This window comes from Toxorhynchites rutilus, chromosome 1, assembly GCF_029784135.1.
Source record: "Toxorhynchites rutilus septentrionalis strain SRP chromosome 1, ASM2978413v1, whole genome shotgun sequence".
Lineage (NCBI taxonomy): Eukaryota > Metazoa > Arthropoda > Insecta > Diptera > Culicidae > Toxorhynchites > Toxorhynchites rutilus.
In genome coordinates this window covers 160,309,473-160,329,404 of record NC_073744.1, presented here as the reverse complement: position 1 = coordinate 160,329,404, position 19,932 = coordinate 160,309,473, and the positions used below count along the sequence as shown (strand labels likewise).

Genomic DNA, 19,932 nt, shown 5'->3' with positions numbered 1-19,932 from the left:
ATGAATGATGTGAAAACAGTATATTTTTGGATATTGTCAATTATTTTTACTAGTCAAAATATCATGCAAAATGTTGTTAAAATGTTATCAATGATTTGATTCATTATGAGATTGTCCAAAAATAAATCCTGCCGTCGTATGACGAAAAATAAAGAGTAAAAGTAAATTGTCAGTTACTCAGGGAATAATATTGTCGCATCTACGTGAAATAAGGGAACACTATACGCGATATGTCACGAAATATATCGACGGCCAGAGATAAATTCCTTCGTCGCGTGTTGAAACGGAAGAACAATTTTCAGTGTACAAACAAATTTAGAAGAGTTTTATTTTGAAATTATTTTTTAATCCATTAAATTAAAAAAAATTCCAAAAAACCAAAAATATATTCAAAAATAAACAAAATCTGAAAATACAGAAAATTTACAAAAATAGGAGACTCGAAACTAAATTTGAGATTCAGAATATTGAAAATTCAGAGACTTGACAATACAGAAAATTCAAAAACAAAAAAATAATAAAAAAAACGAAAAGATCTGAAAAAGGCCAGAGATAAATTCCTTCGTCGCGTGTTGAAACGGAAGAACAATTTTCAGTGTACAAACAAATTTAGAAGAGTTTTATTTTGAAATTATTTTTTAATCCATTAAATTAAAAAAAATTCCAAAAAACCAAAAATATATTCAAAAATAAACAAAATCTGAAAATACAGAAAATTTACAAAAATAGGAGACTCGAAACTAAATTTGAGATTCAGAATATTGAAAATTCAGAGACTTGACAATACAGAAAATTCAAAAACAAAAAAATAATAAAAAAAACGAAAAGATCTGAAAAAGGTTTATAAAAATCAAAAAATTCAGAAAATAGAAAAACAAAAACCAAAAAAAATTTTGAAAAAGGAAAAAAATATATATTCAAAAATCAAAAAATTCAAAAAATCCGAAAGATTAAAAAAATTAGGAAATTTGAAACATTTCAAGATTCAGAAAATCCAAGATAGTAAAAAAAACATAAAAAAATATAAAATAAAACCTGAACGTTTCTAAGTTTAGAAAAAGTTAGAAAGCTCAAAAAAGGGTAAAAAGTTCAGATAATTTTAAAAATTGAAAAACAAATCATGAAAATAATAAAATTCACAAAATCCAGAAACATCAATAAATTCTGAGAATTTTGAAATTTTTGAAATTCAAAAAATTTAACCCTTTGCTGTCGTTTGTCCGTTCTCAACCACCACAGTTATAAATCATACTAAATACATTATTCAACGATGTAATAGTTTACATTATTTTTAATCGAGTTTTTCTGTCTAGTGAACTTTTACACGAATGTATACGGAGTTTCTAGAAGCGAGAAAAAAATAAGAGGATCTCTTTCAAGGAAAATTAATTCTGACCGTAAAGGGTTGAAAAAGAAAAGCATTAAATCCAGAAAATCAAGGAAGTTTATAAAATTCCATTAAATTTAGCAAAATATCAGAAAATTCAATCAAATTTAATTTAATCAAAAAAATTTTAAAAAAACATTTAAAAAAACAATTATTTTAGAAAACAAAATTTATGAAAGTCAGAAACTCCAGAGTATCAAAAACAAAAATCAAAAAATCCAAAAAACTTACAAGAAAAAAAAAATCCAAATAAATCTATAAAAAAAATCAAAATGTTCAGAAAATTCAATGGATTAAAACAAACTTCAAAAAGTTCCTAATTTTTCAAAAGTTCAGAAAATTATAAAAATTTAGAAAATTGAAAAAAAAATGAAAATAGACACATTCAAAAATTCCTTCAAATTCAAAAAAATTGGTAAACTTAAAAGTTTTAAAACATTTGAAGCATAATTTTTTTTTAATTGAAAATATTAAAACATTAAAAAAAATATATTAAAATATTAAAGTATTTGAAAAATTCAGAAAAATTAAGTTGATTATGAAATATGTTAATTTTTCTCAACTAGATCAACAAAGAAAGAAAATCTCCAAATAATATTTTTTTAACAGAAAAAAAGAAATATTTAAAAACAAAAAAAAATCCAAAAAAATCAGCAAAATAAAAAAATATATATGATTATCTATTTAAAAATAAACATTAAGACACAAAAAAACAAATATAAAACCTCGAGAAATTCGACAAATGCATTAAAAAAAATCAAGAGAAATTAAATTAAAAATTTAAAAAATAAAAAAAAAATAATTTTTTTATTTATATATTTTTTTAATTTTTTAAATCCAATAAGGAAGAAAAAATCTGGAGGATTTTCATTCACAAAATTGAAATTTAGAAGAACATCAAATTTGCTATTTGAAAAAATAAAAATGAAAAAAAAACAACAAAAAATATTCAAAAATTCCATTCAAAAAAGAAAAAAATATGAAAATATAAAAAAAGGTAAAAATTTAGAATTCACAATCAGAAAACTCAGAAAATTGAGAAAGTTACAAAACAAGTGGAAGTGTTCAGAAAAAATACCAAAATAAAACAAAAAAAAATTAAAACTTCAAAAATTTAAAAAGAATAAATTATATAAAAATATGAAAAATAAAATAAAAATGCGGAAAATTTAAAAAAACCGAAAATTTGAGTAAAATAAATAAAAACAAAGAAAAATATTACAATTCATAAAGTTGAAAATTCATTGAATTGAAAACGTATAAAATTGAGATTTCCTAAAATCGAATAAAAAATGGAATAATAAAAACAAATTTAAATTCATAAATCCCAAACTCAAAACTCGAAAATTAAAATTCCCAAAGTTGATAACCGATAAATTAGTTTATGTTTTATTTATAGCTGGTAAAGTGAAGGACAACAAAATGAAAAAGAAATAACATTTGAAAAAAATATTCCGGAATTCGGAAAATCAGAAGAAAATCATAAAAAAAATTCAAAAATCAAAAGAAATTCGAAATTCTAATTATTTAGGAAATTGAATTTCATTAAATTTAAAATTAATTTTAAGAATTGGGAATCCAAAAAATTAAAACACTTAGATCATTTATGACATTTTTAAAAATAATAATAAAATTAAAATACAGAATTCAAAATTCAAAATTCAAGAATTAAAAAAAATTGATAACTCAAAAAACAGAAATTTCATTAATTTGAAATTAAAAATAGGAAAACTCCAAATAGTTTAAGATGCAAACGAATATTATTTTTTTCTGGTATTATTTATTCAATTATAACAGATAAGGCCAAGGACAACAAAATAAAGGAAATTTAAAACATTGAAAATATTAAAAAAAAACTTTTAAAAAATATATAATTATCTTTTCTAAATACACAGAAAAAATAAAAACAAATTAAAATTATTAGAAAGGCGGGAAAAACAGAAACTTCAAAATTTATAAAAAAAGGAATGCAAAATTAAAAAATGCAAAATAATAAAAAAAATTAACACTCAAAAAATCCAAACAAAACCCAAAAAAATTTAAAGTTCCCAAAAGTTATAAGTTTAGAAAATTAAAAAAAACCCAAAACTAAACGTTAAAATAAATTCATTTGAGCATAAACCAAAATGAAGAAAAACACAAAATGTTCAAAAAAATAAAAATAAATTCAAAATTCGAAAATAAAAATTTAAGAAATTGATAACTGATAAATTAAAAAAGCGGAAGTTCAAAAGATTTTGAATTCCAAAAATTCTAATAAAAAGGAATTAGGAATTAGGAATATCCCAAATAGTTAAATAGCAAGCGAGTTCTATATTTTTCTAGTATTATTCATTTTATTTGTAACTGTAACGTCAAGGACAACAAAATGAATAACAAATAATAAAAGAGATAAAAGAAAAAAGATTGGGAAAAAATAAAAATTAAAACCATTGGAAAAATCTCATAATAAAAAAAGAGAATCCAAATATTTAGAAAATCAAAAATTGATTACAAAATTAATAGAAATTTCAATTAGGAATCCAAATAAAAATCAACACATTTGAAGTATTTATAAAATATAGAAAAACAGAAAAAATAAAAAAACAAATTTAAAAACAAAACGAAATTACAAAAAAAAATTAAAAAATTCAAATAATTATCAAAATTTCGAAAAACTCAGAGACGTTAGGAAATAAATGAAATAAAAAAAAGATTAATAAAATTCAAACAAATTACAATGGAAAATTATGGATATCAAGATAAATTAAAAAAAAAAACAATCTGAAAACAGAAGATTCAAAACAAGAAATTTCAAAAAAGAATTGATTGGAAGTATGATGATTTTCTAAATGACCACGTTGAGTTCCACATCGGTCCCTACCTGATTTTCGGATGTTTTACAAAATGTGACTATATTCTAGTCGAATTTTTGACTATTTTCTATTTATATAATAAGTATCTTTGAGAGCTGGGACCGACACTGGTATTGTGCAAACGCTCTTGATGCGGGCTAAATGGAAAGCGCAGCAAAAAAAAAATGAGGCATTCGAAATTCAACGAGTAAAAAAATTCTAAAAAGTTTGAAGAAGCTAAATAAAATTTAAAGAAATACTTGTATTCAGATTTACAAATTTATAAAAAAAACCGTCATTACAGAAAAATAAAAATGGCAATAAAATTTAAAAAAAAATCTGATATGGAAATTCATTCATTGGAAGTTCATTGAATTGAAAATTCGTAAAATAGAAAGTTGGTAAAATTATAAATCTGGATTCCTTCCTTCGAATTTTAAATGTTTATTTTATTTTTGAAATTTCAATTCTTTTTTTTATTGTTTTTGATTGTGAAATTGTTGTATTTGCCTTTGTTTTTGGATTTAAATTTTCAATTTTATGAGTTTTAACTATCCAAAAAAATTTTAATTTTCGGAATATTATTATTTTTTTAAATTTGATTTTAATTTTTTTTTATGTATTTTGTAATTCTTGACCTAAGACCAGTTATAATTTAAATAAATAGCACGAGCAATTTATTTTGTTTTTTTAAATTATCATTACAGGGGAACTTGGATATAACGTACCCTCGATATAGCGTCACTTGATATAACGTACACATTTCCAAAGTGTAAAGGAATAAAAAAAATGAAAATTTAAAAAAAAAATATAGAACAAAATTAAAAGTTCAACAAATTAAAAAAAATCATTATGTATTGCTAAAAAATTGGAAATTTAGAATATTAAAAATCTCTAGAATTGAAAATAAGAAAAAATAACTGGTAAGACAACAAAATAAAAGACAATTTTTTCTATTATTTTGTTGTCCTTGGCCTTACCTGTTATTTTCTTTCATTTTCAATTCTAGAGATTTTTCAGAAAAAATTATTCAGAAAACTCGGAAAATTAAATTGAGAAAGAATAGTAAATTTAAAAAAATCAAATGATTCAAAAAAATAAAGTTTTCAAATAACAAAAATAACAAAACATGAATAAAATTCAAAAAAATAATAATGGTAAATTCTAAATATCAAGAAAATAGAAGATAAATCAGAAAAATAAGAAAAAAAATAGAAAATTCGAAAAAAAATGGCAATAGAAAAAATATAATTCGTAAAACGAAAATCCAAAAACAAATTTGTTTTTTTAAATTAAAGTTTAAAACATTGAATTATAAAACTGGAAATAAAGGAAAATGAAAGTTCATGAAATTGACAACTCCAAAAATAAAAAAAAAATCGAACCAAATCGAAAAGTTTTCTTTCGAAATTCAACGAATTCAAAAAATTCTATAAAAGTGAAAGTATCAAAATAATTTAGAAAATATTAAAATATTATAAAAACTAAAAGTTCAAAAAATAAAAAAATAATCAATATTGCTAGAAAATTGAAAATTCATAGAATTGAAAATCCAAAAAAATTAAAATATAAATGAATGACAACTCAAAAAAATCTAAATTTAAGGAAGTTAAAAATTCGAATGTACCAACCAATGAAACCAACCGATGAAATTCGAATGTACCAATTTAATGAAATTGAAAATTTCAAAAATTTGAAAGCTAATGGAATGGAAAATTTAAAAAACTGCATAATTCTAATAATGCATAATTCAAATTTCTTATATGAAAATTTAAAAAAATCGAAAATGTATCATTATTGTAAGGTGCTCCCTTGGCCGAGTGGTTAGCGTCATAACTAACATGCCGGGTGTTCGGGTTCGATTCCCGTTCTGGTCGGGGGAATTTTTCGTCAAAGAAATTTCCTCCGACTTGCACTGTGATCACGCGTATTCTAGAGCTTGCCACTCAGATTGCATTCAAGGCGTGATATTTGGCATAGAAATCTTAACTAAGTACTAATAAAAATGACGCAAGTAATACTACGTTGAGACGGCGAAGTTCCTCTAGGAACGTTAGTGCCATTGAAGAAGAAAGAAGAACATTATTGTAACAGATAAAAATTGTGAAACTTGAATAAAATAAAAGAAATTTAAAAAATATCAAAAAATTTAAAAAATGGGCATTAAATCCGCAGTTAGCAGTAGAGTAGCCGTATAAATTGCCAAAAATTGGTTATGAGTTACCTTGGTATTCACAATGACTTGGGGTAATTTAGAACTAAATTTAAACCTCGACCTTTGCTGGGATCTTTAAGCGATTTCAAACTAACCTCACCTAATGTGCCGGAAACATGTCACTGATTCATTGTAAGACTCAAAAACATAAAGACTGCTTTAAGGAACAGAAAAATCGGTGGTGCAGTGATGAAAGTCAGTAAGGCTCCCACTTGTAATTGTAGATGATTTAGTGAACACAACTAAAATTTATTATCACTTGTTTTTTGTGTCTGTACACCTGTGCCATAGGAATAAAAAACTTATTCAGTTAATTAATTTTCCATTTTACATATGGTATTCGTACAGAATTTAATTAGGATACAATTTGTGGCCGTGAATTTACGTTACAATATAATATTTATCGGCTAATTAAGTGTCAATATTATTTCCCCCTCGTATAACTAATTGTCCAACATCTGGCGTCTACATTCCATTGCAAATGGCCGCTGCTCTACTCAGGGGCCCCCGCGGGAACGCAAAACACGGGAAACACTCACACCTTTCTTCGGATATTTTCCGCGTGGCTGGCACTTCGAATCGTGGAACAGCTTTCGCGCAGTATCTACGGCATGCTTGCGTTGGTTTTATTATTGTTCGTTATTAATTTCCGTGGAACCGCAGCGAATGCGCGCAAATTGTCGGCGGAACCTTCCGGTCCTTCCGTGTACACCGGAACCTATTTGGCAACGCAGCAGTGCTTCGAGTTTCGAGAGAATGGTTAATTTCGTGCCTATTAAGTAGACTTTATTGGAGGGAAAATTAAAGGGTGTGTCACATCAAATTGCATCACGGAAAAAACGCTGTAGAAACTCGCCCAGTAGACTGATCCTTTTGAAAATTTTAGACAGTAAAATAAAAACTATTAAACAACTATTGGCATTTTCTTTTTATTCATACTTCGAGCCCAAGCCCGTATGCTCGCACCTTCCTCTTTACCCCGTCCATAAGGTTCTGTACAACGTCAGGTTGTAGTTTTTTTGAACAGAAATCCATTTTCTCTTGAAGTCCGCCTCCGATTTGACAACTTTTGGGTTCTTCCGGAGGGCCTGCTTCATAATCGCCCAATATTTCTCTATTGGGCGAAGCTCCGGCGCGTTGGGCGGGTTCATTTCCTTTGGCACGAAGGTGACCCCGTTGGCTTCGTACCACTCCAACACGTCCTTTGAATAGTGGCACGAAGCGAGATCCAGCCAGAAGATGGTCGGGCCCTCGTGCTGCTTCAATAGTGGCAGTAAGCGCTTCTGTAGGCACTCCTTAAGGTAAACCTGCCCGTTTACCGTGCCGGTCATCACGAAGGGGGCGCTCCGCTTTCCGCAAGAGCAGATCGCTTGCCACACCATGTAGTTTTTGGCAAACTTGGATAGTTTCTGCTTGCGAATCTCCTCCGGAACGCTGAATTTGTCCTCTGCGGAGAAGAACAACAGGCCCGGCAGCTGACGAAAGTCCACTTTGACGTAGGTTTCGTCGTCCATTACCAGGCAATGCGGCTTCGTCAGCATTTCGGTGTACAGCTTCCGGGCTCGCGTCTTCCCCACCATGTTTTGCCTTTCGTCGCGGTTAGGAGCCTTCTGAACCTTGTATGTACGCAGGCCCTCCCGCTGCTTGGTCCGCTGGACGAATGAACTTGACAAATTCAGCATATTGGCGACATCCCGGACCGAACTTCTCGGATCACGTCTAAACTGCTTAACTACGCGCTTGTGATCTTTTTCACTGACGGAGCATCCATTTTTGCCGTTCTTCACCTTCCGGTCGATGGTTAGGTTCTCGAAGTATCGTTTTAGTACTCTGCTGACCGTGGATTGGACGATTCCCAGCATCTTACCGATGTCCCGATGTGACAACTCTGGATTCTCGAAATGAGTGCACAGGATTAATTCACGACGCTCTTTTTCGTTTGACGACATTTTTCCAAATTTACGAAAAATTGACAGTGAAGCATAGCCAACGTGATCTATACACTCTTATCTGATTATAAGCGAAAGCTGAAGATATAATTCCTAAAAATAAAATTTCTACAGCGTTTTTTCCGTGATGCAATTTGATGTGACACACCCTTTAGGATACAATTGGAGCCGGATGAATGCGCTGTTTTATGGAATAGCTCTGCTGTTAATAATTACAAATTTTATGGTGGGAAATGCCATTGCTGCTTAACGCGATTGAAGCGATGTGAATAATTAGTGAATTTCTTGCAATTTGGATCGCAATTAGAGAAATTATGCAAAGAACATCGTGCGTCTCCACCATTTGGAATTGCACAGATGGAGACGCACCGTGTTTTGTATGGGATCAATCCGAGGAAGAGTGAGAGATAAAATCATTCGCGAATCAAATAAAACGTTCATTCGACACATCCATCTTTCTTCGCCCGCGAGTGGAAGAAGTTCATTAAAATAACATCAGAGAAACAATTTAATCGAATCGAATAAATCCCAACGCGCGCTGTTCGGCGGCTGCATTACGCGTTTGTCTTCCCGCTCTGTTTATTAAACAGAGACTACGCCAATCGCAGATTGGGGCGCCAAAATCGCACCGTCTAATGCCCTCAGTGGAGCTTAAATGGCGAACCCGAACCCGATGCAAATGACAAAATTGCCGCTAATAATACGGTGGAACAATGGTCCGCGGATACGCGGTTCATTGAATAGGTAAACCAAAGGGAAGCAGGACATTGTATTATAATGGGCCGAAATTGTCCGCTCGTTTGTCCAGCGCCAATCGGCCGCGGCGGCAGTCAGTAATAGGCATGGCTAATTTGTGGCTGCCCGCGCGGAATGAGCCACTTCCGGAGATGTTTCTAAACACAGTGAATGGATGCAATTTCGGCCCCCTTCTAATTCAATTAGCGAGTGAATATGCACCACCAATTACTGCTGTTACTCTCATCGCTATTTGCCCGAATCAGGGCACCATTCTGTTCAGATAATTTGCTGACAAATCCAATCAATGTTTTCGATAAACATGACAGCAAATGTCCCAAACAGCGCCACACTTGATTGCATTGCATTGCGTTCGACTCTGGCAGCAACGATTTTCTCAATGAGCGAATGAAGAAAAACGAATAAAAGTTGTTCAAGTGGCTCTTCGCTTCAAGTTTTTATATTCGCGAGCACAGAAAAAAGTGCCACTGCTTTTTCGCTTTGAATGACTTTGTTTATCTGCTTCCCATCCCTATTAACATTGTGATTGTTGAAAGTTTGGCTCGCAACGATTGCCAAAGTTTTCGCAACGGGACGTTTGGTGTGACCATGATCAGAATAAGAATCTCACCGAGGAGGTGAGCCGAGATGAAAAGTTTTCCTTTCTTTCGACCTAACCTACACATTTGCAGTCAGTTCTATTGTTGAGGGGAAATTGAGATAAATTGGGTTGCAATTTCGATTCCAATTATCACTTCAATCGAATAAATTGTTCTCTGTTCGGGATGAGTTGGAAAATATACTGTCTTTTAATGAACACAAAATTGGCCAGTCGATTCTGTTTCAGTTCTCTCTGGTTTTAAAACATGTTTGAATTTTATGCAAATTTTATTATGAAAAAGTTGTAATTTTCTAGTTTAGATTTTTAGAAAAACAATATATCTAAACAACAACAAAAAATACCTTTCCAATTCTTTAGATACACTTTAGGTATATTTTTTCGTTTTTGAGATACATTGGTTTTCTAGCGCTTTTCTTGAATTTACTCATTTTTAAAATATTGTCCGGAACCATGCCGATGATGGATCGTAATCGAGTTTATTCGTCTTTCTCTATCCCTCTATTTTTTATCACACTAACTGGATGCCTAAATAATTGATTGTAACGAATTATTGCACACAATTTCATGTTGCATACAACATTCAAGGGAACTAAAGCTGAAAAAACCCTTACATAACAGAGTGTCTAAGTTGACACTTTTAGTTATTGGGTTCAATTCCCAATCAGTCAAGGATGTTCACGGGTTGGAAATTTTCTTGACATGCCTTCAAAAAACTTTGGGCCTGAAGTGGAGACTATTATTATGTCAATGTCGATACGGATAGAACCATTGTTTTTAATAGTATTTACCTATTTATAGTGTTCGATTAATAGACATTCATGCCTGGTCTCTTAATTTTAATGTAAACATCAATACTATCTAAAGGAGTTTGGCTCCTTTAAACTTATGCAACTGAACCTGTAAAATTGAACGATTTCAAAAAAGTCAATATTATCTATAAATCGACCTGTTCAAACCTTTGTAGGGGTATGAGGTGAATTATTATCATCATCACCTATCGTAAGATCGATTTTGCGTAATACTTAAACTTTTCACTACATGTGCTTTTTTCTATTTCGTGTGGTGTCCACCCTATATAGAATACAAAGACGTGGTCCAACATCAATAAATTTGTGTAACCAAAAATCGGTAATAAGGAATTTTAATTTGAATTTTAGAATCTAACATCTAAACCTGAATCTGAAATTCGGAAATTCGAAATGATGATCTCTGATGATATTTGAATTAAATACACCAATTCCACGACATTTACAATTAATTTTGGCCCGTTGGATCACAATTTCTACTTATTATTTATTAGAATTACGGATCTTACTTTTTATATTTTTAATAGTGATTTTCCGATTAATGTTTTTTTTCTTCATTTTTATCAATTGAGTTTGATTTTTAATAACTTTTTGATTTTCTAATTTTTCAAATTATCAAATGATGAGTTTGTTTTTTTTTAATTTCTTGAATTTCAATTTAGAAAGCTTGCACTTTTAATTTTTTGTTTAGTTTTCTAGATTTTTTTTTAAATTTAAATTTTTTTCACTTGTATATAATTTTTCAAATATTTATTTTTTAATTTGAATTCAGAATTTCAAAAATTATCTTTTTTTTTCACTGTTTATTTTAAACTTAATTTTTCACTTCAAAATTTTCGAATTCCTTGATTTTTTTATTACCTATTTAATCAGAATTTTTGAATTTCTTTTTAATTTTTTTTCATGAATTCAAAACTTTAACAATTTTCTGAATTAATATTTCTGAATGATTTGTAATTTTTATTTTGCAATGTTTCAAAGTTTTGGAATTTATTGAGATTCTAATTTTTGTACCAGATTTTTGAACTTCTAATGTATTGAGTTCTAATTTTTTGAAAACCGATTTTTTCTCAAATTTATTTTTTTTTGTTTTTTTCTATGTTTGTAAATTTGATTTTTTTGAATTTCAAATGTATTTTCGTTCCATTTAAACTTTTCATCTTTTAATATTACAGTGATTTGAGTTTAATTTTTTTTTATTGAAGATATTTATTATTTTCAATATATTTTTGGTATTTTTTTCAAATTTTTTACTCAATATATTTTTTTTAATTTTATTGAGACCTTTTTCAACAGTTTTGTATTTTTAATTTTAGTGTTTTTTTTCCTATGCGATTTTAAAGTTTTAGAAATTTTCAAATTTTTATTTTCTATTTTATTTTTTTTTATTTTGGAAGTTTTAAATGTTGATGCTCGACGCCAGAAAATTTCTAAAACAATATTTTTTGGAATATTTCTTCTAAAAGTGAATATTTTAATAAATGTAATTTAGCTAATTTTTTTTCTCGTAGAACTTGTTATCTCGTATGTTTTCCACTTTTTATCCATTTATTAAATCTTTTTTTTTCTAATTTTCGTTTTTAATTGTTTTTTTCTGTTGAGTCTTGAATGCTTAAGTGTTATAAATTTTCTGTTTCTGAATTTTTAATTGTTTCGAGACTTGAATGTTCTGAATTGTCATTCATTCTGAATTTAAAAAATACTTTGTATTTAAAATGTTTCGGAGTTTCAAATGGATTTAATTCCTTTAATTATTTTTTAAATTTTTATAGCGAATTCCCAATTACCTATTTTTTCTAGTTTTTTGAAAATTGTATTTTATTTCAATTTTAAATCTCCAGTAAGTATTTAAAGCAATATATTTTATTCTATTCTTTTGAATCTCTATTTTTTTTAATTTATCAAAAGATGAAATCGAAATTTTTCGAACTTATTATGGAATATTAAATTTAAAAAAAAACATTTCGCGGGGTTTTTAAGTTTTTGAATTTATTGAATTTACTGAATTTGGAATTTAAAAATTTTGAAATTTCTATCATTAGATTTTTTTAATTTACATGTTTTTTTTCAAATTTTAATATTTTGTATTTCTCGAGCTTCTTGGCGTTGAACTGAAAACTTTTTGAAAATTCAATCTTATAATTTATTTTTTCACTTTGTCCTAAATTTTGATTTTTTTTGTGCTTTTTCTGTTTTAAATTCTTTTTTACGTTCCCATTTTTTAGCGTTTTATTCTTTTTATTTTTTTGATTATGATTTTTTTTTGTTTTGTTTTTTTAAACTATTTTTTTATTTTTCTGTTTTTGTAGGTTTTTTCTTTCATATTTAAACTTTCCGAGCAGTTTCATTTTTTACTGTTTTGAAATTCTTTTTTTTTCAATAAAGAAATATTTTGAATTTATTTTAGTTTCTAATCTTTTCATGAAACTTTGACTCAACGATTTTACAACTATTTCGTGTTTTTAGTTTTTGGAATTCTGAATACAGGTAAACTTCGATATAACGTACACTTTCAAAATTGTACGTTGTATCGAATTGTACGTTATATCGAAGCATAATAAAGTACTCACAAACGTAGTCTATAATACATTATTGAGTTGCTGTTTTAGTCAAGTTAATTAATAACTTCAATCAGAAGACGAAGCCAGCCTTTCTCATGATGTTTCCCTTCGTACTGTTGATTAAAGCTAGATTCATTTAGAATCTGGAATCACCAAACCAGCTGTATTTCGAGATTTATTGAAGGTACAAAACTTGTTTTAGCATCACAATACAGATAATTCATTGTACTATCAGAAAAAAAAATATTGAAAAAAAATTTCCTTTACACTTTGCAAAGGTGTACGTTACATCGAGGTAAAATGTACGTTATATCGAGTGACGTTATATCGAGGGTACGTTATATCGAAGTTTCCCTGTATATTTTCTTACTATTTAAATATGCTCGTCCTTTGAATTCAATTTTGTCGAAAAAAAAAATTACAATTTCTGTGTTTTATAATTTGAATTTTCATTTGGAAAGCTTACAATTTAATTTTTCTAAGTTACTTTTTTCGGGTTTGGCCTCCTCGACACATGAAAAGCCCAAGAAACATTTCTAAATGTTTCTCCTAAAAGTAAAAAACTGAGTAAGACTAATTTAGTTCATTGAATTATATTTTATTTGAACCATTTTTTTTTCTTAGAATTTCTTACATCAATTTCTTATGTTCTTATGTCTTTCAATTTCAATTTAATTTTTTTTGCTGATTTTTTAATAAAAAAAATGATTTAAATGATCTTTTTTTTTCAAATTTGCTTACTGTTAAAATTTTAGATTCTTCTAAAATTCACACGGTCTGAGTTACCATTCATTTTTAATTTCAAATATTTGGAATTTTAATGGGTTCGGAATTTCAATTGGATTTAGTCCGTTTTATAGAATTTTTAGTTTTTAGAATTACACATCTCTTTTTAAAAAGTTTTTTCGGTAAATGTAATTTAAATTTTCTGTAATTCATCCTTTTTTAAATTTTGAATTCACAATTTGTTTTACTTTTTCTTCCAACATTTTATGAGATTTTGGGTCTACAATTTCATTAATTTGGAATTTCAAAATGTTTTTCGAATTTTCTTTTTTTGATTTTTTAAAATCTTCTCTACTTTTCAACAATTTGCATATTCAGTTTTCTGAATTTTGAGTGCTGATGCTAAGTTTTGTTTTGAATTTGGAATGTTCTGAATTTTCTTTGTTCAAATTATAATGAGCCTGTGTTGTTAATTGAAAATTTCCGTTTTGCCGATCGCCATTTTTTTCATATTGCTGATTTTGATTGATGTAGAAAATTACTAAATTTCAAATAATTATAATCCATCAATATAATTATTTTAAATTTATTGATTTTCTACATCAATTTCAACAGATTTTTTGAATTTTTGAATTTTTGAATTTTTTAATTCTAATTCTTAATATATTTTCTTTCCGTCAAAATTCACAATTCCAAATGTTAGGAATACTCTTTTTTTTCGAGTTTCTTGAATTGTTTCTATTGTTTTGATTATTTTTCTTCGGGTTTCCATTTTTTTTTTTGAATTCTCATATTTTTAAATCTTTTCGATTTTAACTGTTTGAAATTTTCAGTTCCTTGAATTTATAAGGTTTTGAATACTGAATTTGGGTGCCTGTTCCAAAAGAACAATATACACGTTTTAGACCAAAAATTCCTCAAAGAATCGGCTAAGTTTAAAATTGAGACACTCCGAAAAACAAATAACATCGAGCTAATTGTATGATAATACACAATTTTCGAATTTTCGGTTTCGATCACACTCAGAAAAAATATTGGTGAATCAAAGTAATGCGAAAGACAACTGATATACCTTCGATTGGATGAAAAATCACTCTTTTATATTCCATTATCGCAATTTTAATAAGTAACAGCGAATCATCAAGAAGTTTTGGAAGTATTAAAAAATAATTGCAAATAATCACATCATTGTTATGATTTTTTACGATAACTATTGATTTTTTTCCCACTAATTTGAGAAGAGGACACAGCAAGCTCTTCACTCTTTGTGAATTTTTGAAATGTAATTTTAAAATATATGACTGCTAGCCTGACATCCGATTTCCCTAGAATGGACCGTATCCCGTGGCATGTTTCAACAGCCACTTGCCACTTGCCGGAAAAAAAGTGTCGAAAATTTTGAATTCTATCACAATCTCCAACCCGGTAATTGGCACTTACATAAAGAATGGTGTTTTTCCACCGTCAAGAGATTAACGCCGAAAGACTGAACCTTCCGGCCACCGAGAGAAGAGAAGACCACAAGAATGGCAACTACAGCTCATTTCGATGGAAATAGTGGTCCGGTATGTGTGGAAAGGGTTGTCAGTGGGTTTTATTAGCCCCGACGACAATCATCATCCCACCCTCAATACAACGGGGAACTGCTGCTGCCGCTGTTGACTGCACTAACGACACGCTGTTAGCGGATTAAAATTTTGCTCGCTTCGGTGCATTTTAATTAAAAATTTTCAACCCATGCTTTGCCTGCCCTGGCCTGGCCTGACTTTCCGTCTGCTGCCCTTCACCCGACCAACGACAACAACAATTGCATATGGAAATTATACAACAGAATGCACCGCCCCATCAGCAGCGCAGCGCATTGTTGACGTTCGTGATGCTGATTTAGAGTTTGGAGAGTGGCAATAAAGTGAGGGGTAAATGGCATTTTCCGTCACGGATTTTGCTGCCAGCCATCACCATTGTATTTGCGCGGAGGATTACATCCGAATCGTTGATTCGTAACAATACAAACAAACCATTTTGTATACAATTTGGAACGTAATCAAAGTTTCAATTTGTACCAACCTTTAGCGAGCGGTGATTCCAGAGCATCTTCAGGTAGCCTTCCACCGGATCCTCATCGATCGACACAGCCGCCGAATTACGTATTTCGTTGTAATTGTGTTTCTTTCTTTTTTTTTTTTTTGAGGGGTTGAGCAAATATCTTCTTCCACACACACACACACAAGCGCGCTTTGTTTCGATTGTAATTATCCACTAGAGTTCACGTCTCGATTTTGATTACACAGCATATAACAATTACGTGAACGCACAATGAGGGGAAAAAATCGAACGAAAAGAACGCGAAAAAAAAATACGAACAACTAAACAAAAAACCAGCTAACTAGCAAGACTTTAAGCACGGATCTAATTAATTTTCACCCTTTTTGTGCCACTTTTTTTCTCTGGACTGGATTGAAACTTTACACTCTCTTTCTGTCGCCCCCGGGTCGACATTCGAGTCGTCGTCGTCGTCGTCATCGTCATCGAGCGATGAAACTCCACCATTGCCTATAATAATATCAGATCTGATTGAAATTAATTCGTCGGAAAAAAATTCACCTTTTTCGCGGGGGTCACACACTTTTCTCGCACTGCTTTCTCTTGCTTATTTTTCGGTTTGTTTTTTTTTCTTCTTCTCTCTGTGTGAGGAATACTGTTTTTGCCCATTGATCGGTTCCGTGCCGACCTTCACGAAAGCTGTGAAGAAATGTAGAAAAATATATACTTTGTTAATGTGATGGTACGCGCTTAAGATCCATTGATTTGGTGGAAAGTTACGGAGGTTGATTTTATGAATTGGTAAATGCAAATGATTCTTCGAAATTGTTCAAAACCTCAGTCGCTTTCGTGTCGGATTCATCAATTTGTGAACGGCGATCCATTTCAGTAGCCGGCTATTCCAGCATTTTTCTGTTAGAAAACGAACGAAGATTGGGACATATAAAATATGTCCAGGTTAAAAATAACCCTAGACAATTACATAATATGCATTGTTCAAAGAAAAAGCTAGAAAACAGAGATTCGAAAATATTGATCGCCAGAAAGTCTAATCGACTAACCAAGTAACAATAAACATTAACCTATCGCCCTATTATGGCACTAATGCAGCTTTTGTGCTAATGCTGATTCTTACAAATGTGAGGACAAAATCATTAATATCACTAATGCTAATATAGAGTTGACGAATTTCATGCCAACTCGACTGGCCGTTGGCAGCGCTATTTCAGATAGCAGTGAAACGTTGTGGGTGTAAAGACATGGGTCATTTAAGCAACTTTGCATACTTGAAATATTCGAAAAATAATTAGACTACTTTTTGGAAACAGCCAAATTTTTTTTACAAAAATTTATAACATCAAAACTATGATACCTACAAAATTCATGTCAAAGGATGAAATGTAGGAAATTGTTTAAATTATAGTTCTTCAAAATACCAAAAATTCTATGCCAAAAAATTCGCTGACAAAAATTCAAAAAAGTTGAAAAAAACTCTAAATTGAAGAAGAAACCTACACAAAAAACCTATCAGACCTGCAAAATTTTAGTCGAAGAATGGGATGTAGGAAATTATTTTGGTTTTCATGAAAAATTACCAAAGAATTTTTTGGGAAAAAAAAAATTCATTGAAAAAAAATATTTTGAAAATTAAAATTCATTTTTCTCGAAAACATATGCTTTTAAAGTTCTAAAAAAATTGATATAAATAACCCTTAAAATTTCCAACAATTTTTCCAAACATCTGACGATGTGCACATTTACATGGAAAAAGTTTTTCGAACAACAACTTTTTCATGTTTTTCTTTGAAAAAATACTGTTAATACTATTCAATTCGTTACATTTTTATCGCATTCGTTTTTTTTTATCGCATTTTAAATGCTTTGCCAACTTTTATCTATTTAGAAACATGTCAAGAACACGTCAAATATGAAAATTTACACACAAAAATGTTACGAGCAAAACCTTTTTTTTTCAGGAGTCTTCATACAAAAATGACTTATATTCCAAAAACTATAAGAGATAAAAAGTTGATGTCTTGGACAAAAGTTTATATTTTACAAGATCTAAAACTTTGTCAAATACATTATATCGCTATCTAAACTTTAAACAAAATCAGGATAAGTTGTATTTTTTTTTTTCAAAGAAAATATGAAAAAGTTATTGTTCGAAAAAAATGATCCCTGTTAAAGTGCCCATCTTCCGATGTATGGACGACTTGTTGGAAATCGTAAGGGCTATTCACATATACATTTTTGAGAATTTAAAAAAAATACGTTTTGGAGAAAAATAAATTTTAATTTTTTAAATAACTTAAATAACTTTTTTTGTGTTTCCAAAAAATTTTTGGATTTTTTTTGTAAAAAGCTGGCAGGACTATTTCAGGTTGCAGTGAAACATTGTGGGTGTGAAGATATTGGTCATCTCAGCAACATTTTAGCAAGTATTCAAACTTGAATTTTGCAAAAGAATCAAACCACTTTTTGAAAAGGGCCAAAGTTTTTCCACATAAATTTCAACAAAAACTTTATAAGTTCTAAAAAAATTATTAAAGAAAAAAATCTGGGGAATTAGTGTATTCGGTAAAATTTTAGATAATGTTAATATGGACTCCTATGGACTTCTTTATCGCTAGGCCATATGGACTTCTATCAAAGACATTCTACTACTCTAGATTTTGAAACAAATGGAATTTTTGCTTGGAGACTCCTGAAAAAAATAATGTTTTACTCGTACCATTTTTTGTGTGTAATTTCTCGCGTTTGAAATGTTCTGCGAACCTTTTTTTATTGAGAAACATGTTCAATAACGTGTAATTTCCATAAATTTATACACAAAAATGGTAAAAGTAAAAATTATTTTTTTCCAGAAATCCCTACGCAAAAATCCCATTCATGAAATATAATATATAATAAATATATAATCCTCTAATATAGCGTTCTCGATCGGTTATTCAACACGTTTTGGGTCGTTTTTCTGTGAGATGCCGAATCGAACGTTGTAGGGCTTCATATCGGATTGTCAGTGTTAGCTTCTAGTTCTCTTGGTTAGCAACTGTCCAGAGCTATATCATTTCTCAGCCTCGAGCAATCAAAGCTGCTCAGAACCTACTCCAACGATTACTCAGACCGTGAACTGCCGAGCTAGAAAGCTTGGACTCTGAACATTTTCCTCAGACCAAAGATTAGATTCCGTTGTAAAAACAAACGCCTCGATTGTATTTTGTATGGCGTGTGGAAAGATACGCAGGGTACATATTGAAGGAATTTTGTCTAACGAAAAAATGTTACATTCATTCAGAATTAAATTCGAAGCACTGGCACCACCGACCACAACTTGATCTTCGGAATTTGTAATTTTTCTTTATTAATATACACCTTTTAGTTGAGCGCTGTTAATAGTTCTGTCAGCGACATCCATGTCAAGTAGCGGTTATACAGCTGCTAATTAGATTCAGGACTAAATTATACAGTTCCTTATTTACAGTTTGACCGAAAGGAGCATTGACAACGAGTGAACATAACTCACTCACTCACTGACTAACTCGCTCACTCATTCACTCACTCACTCACTTACTCACTCATTCAACTCACTCAACTAACGCAAATCTCTCAGGTCACTCAACTCACTCAGTCCATTTACTGAATCGCTCACGTCACTCAATTCACTCGGCTCATCCATTCATCACACGCAAATCACTCAACTCACTCAGTTAACTGAGCTAACTCAAACGCTAACGCAAATCACTCAATTCATTCAGCACACTCACTAGATCACTCACTCACTCACTCACTCAATTCACTCGACTCGCTCACTTTATTCACTCACTCAACTCACGTTTGTGATATATAATCACTTAATTCACTCAGCTTACTCAACTAACTCAAATCCCTCACTCATTCACTCACTCACTAAGCTCAATCAGCTCACAAAGCTCACTCAACTCACGCAAATCACTCAACTCACTCAGCTCCCTCAGCTCTCTCAGCTCACTCAGCTCAACCAACTCACTCAATTCACTCCGCTTACTCAACTCATTCAGCTCTCTCAATTCTC

The 19,932-nt window shown here is 30.1% G+C and overlaps 1 protein-coding gene across 5 annotated transcripts in view; it reads right to left on the bottom strand.

Annotated features, from left to right (window-relative positions):
* Window positions 1-19,932, bottom strand: part of LOC129767995 (eye-specific diacylglycerol kinase) — a 475,932-nt gene that overhangs the window by 371,013 nt on the left and 84,987 nt on the right. For all 5 annotated transcript variants that reach the window (XM_055769348.1, XM_055769339.1, XM_055769362.1 and 2 more), the window contains one exon: window positions 15,903-16,577. The gene's annotated coding sequence lies outside the window, so the exon portion shown is untranslated. The remainder of the gene's footprint in view (window positions 1-15,902; window positions 16,578-19,932) is intronic.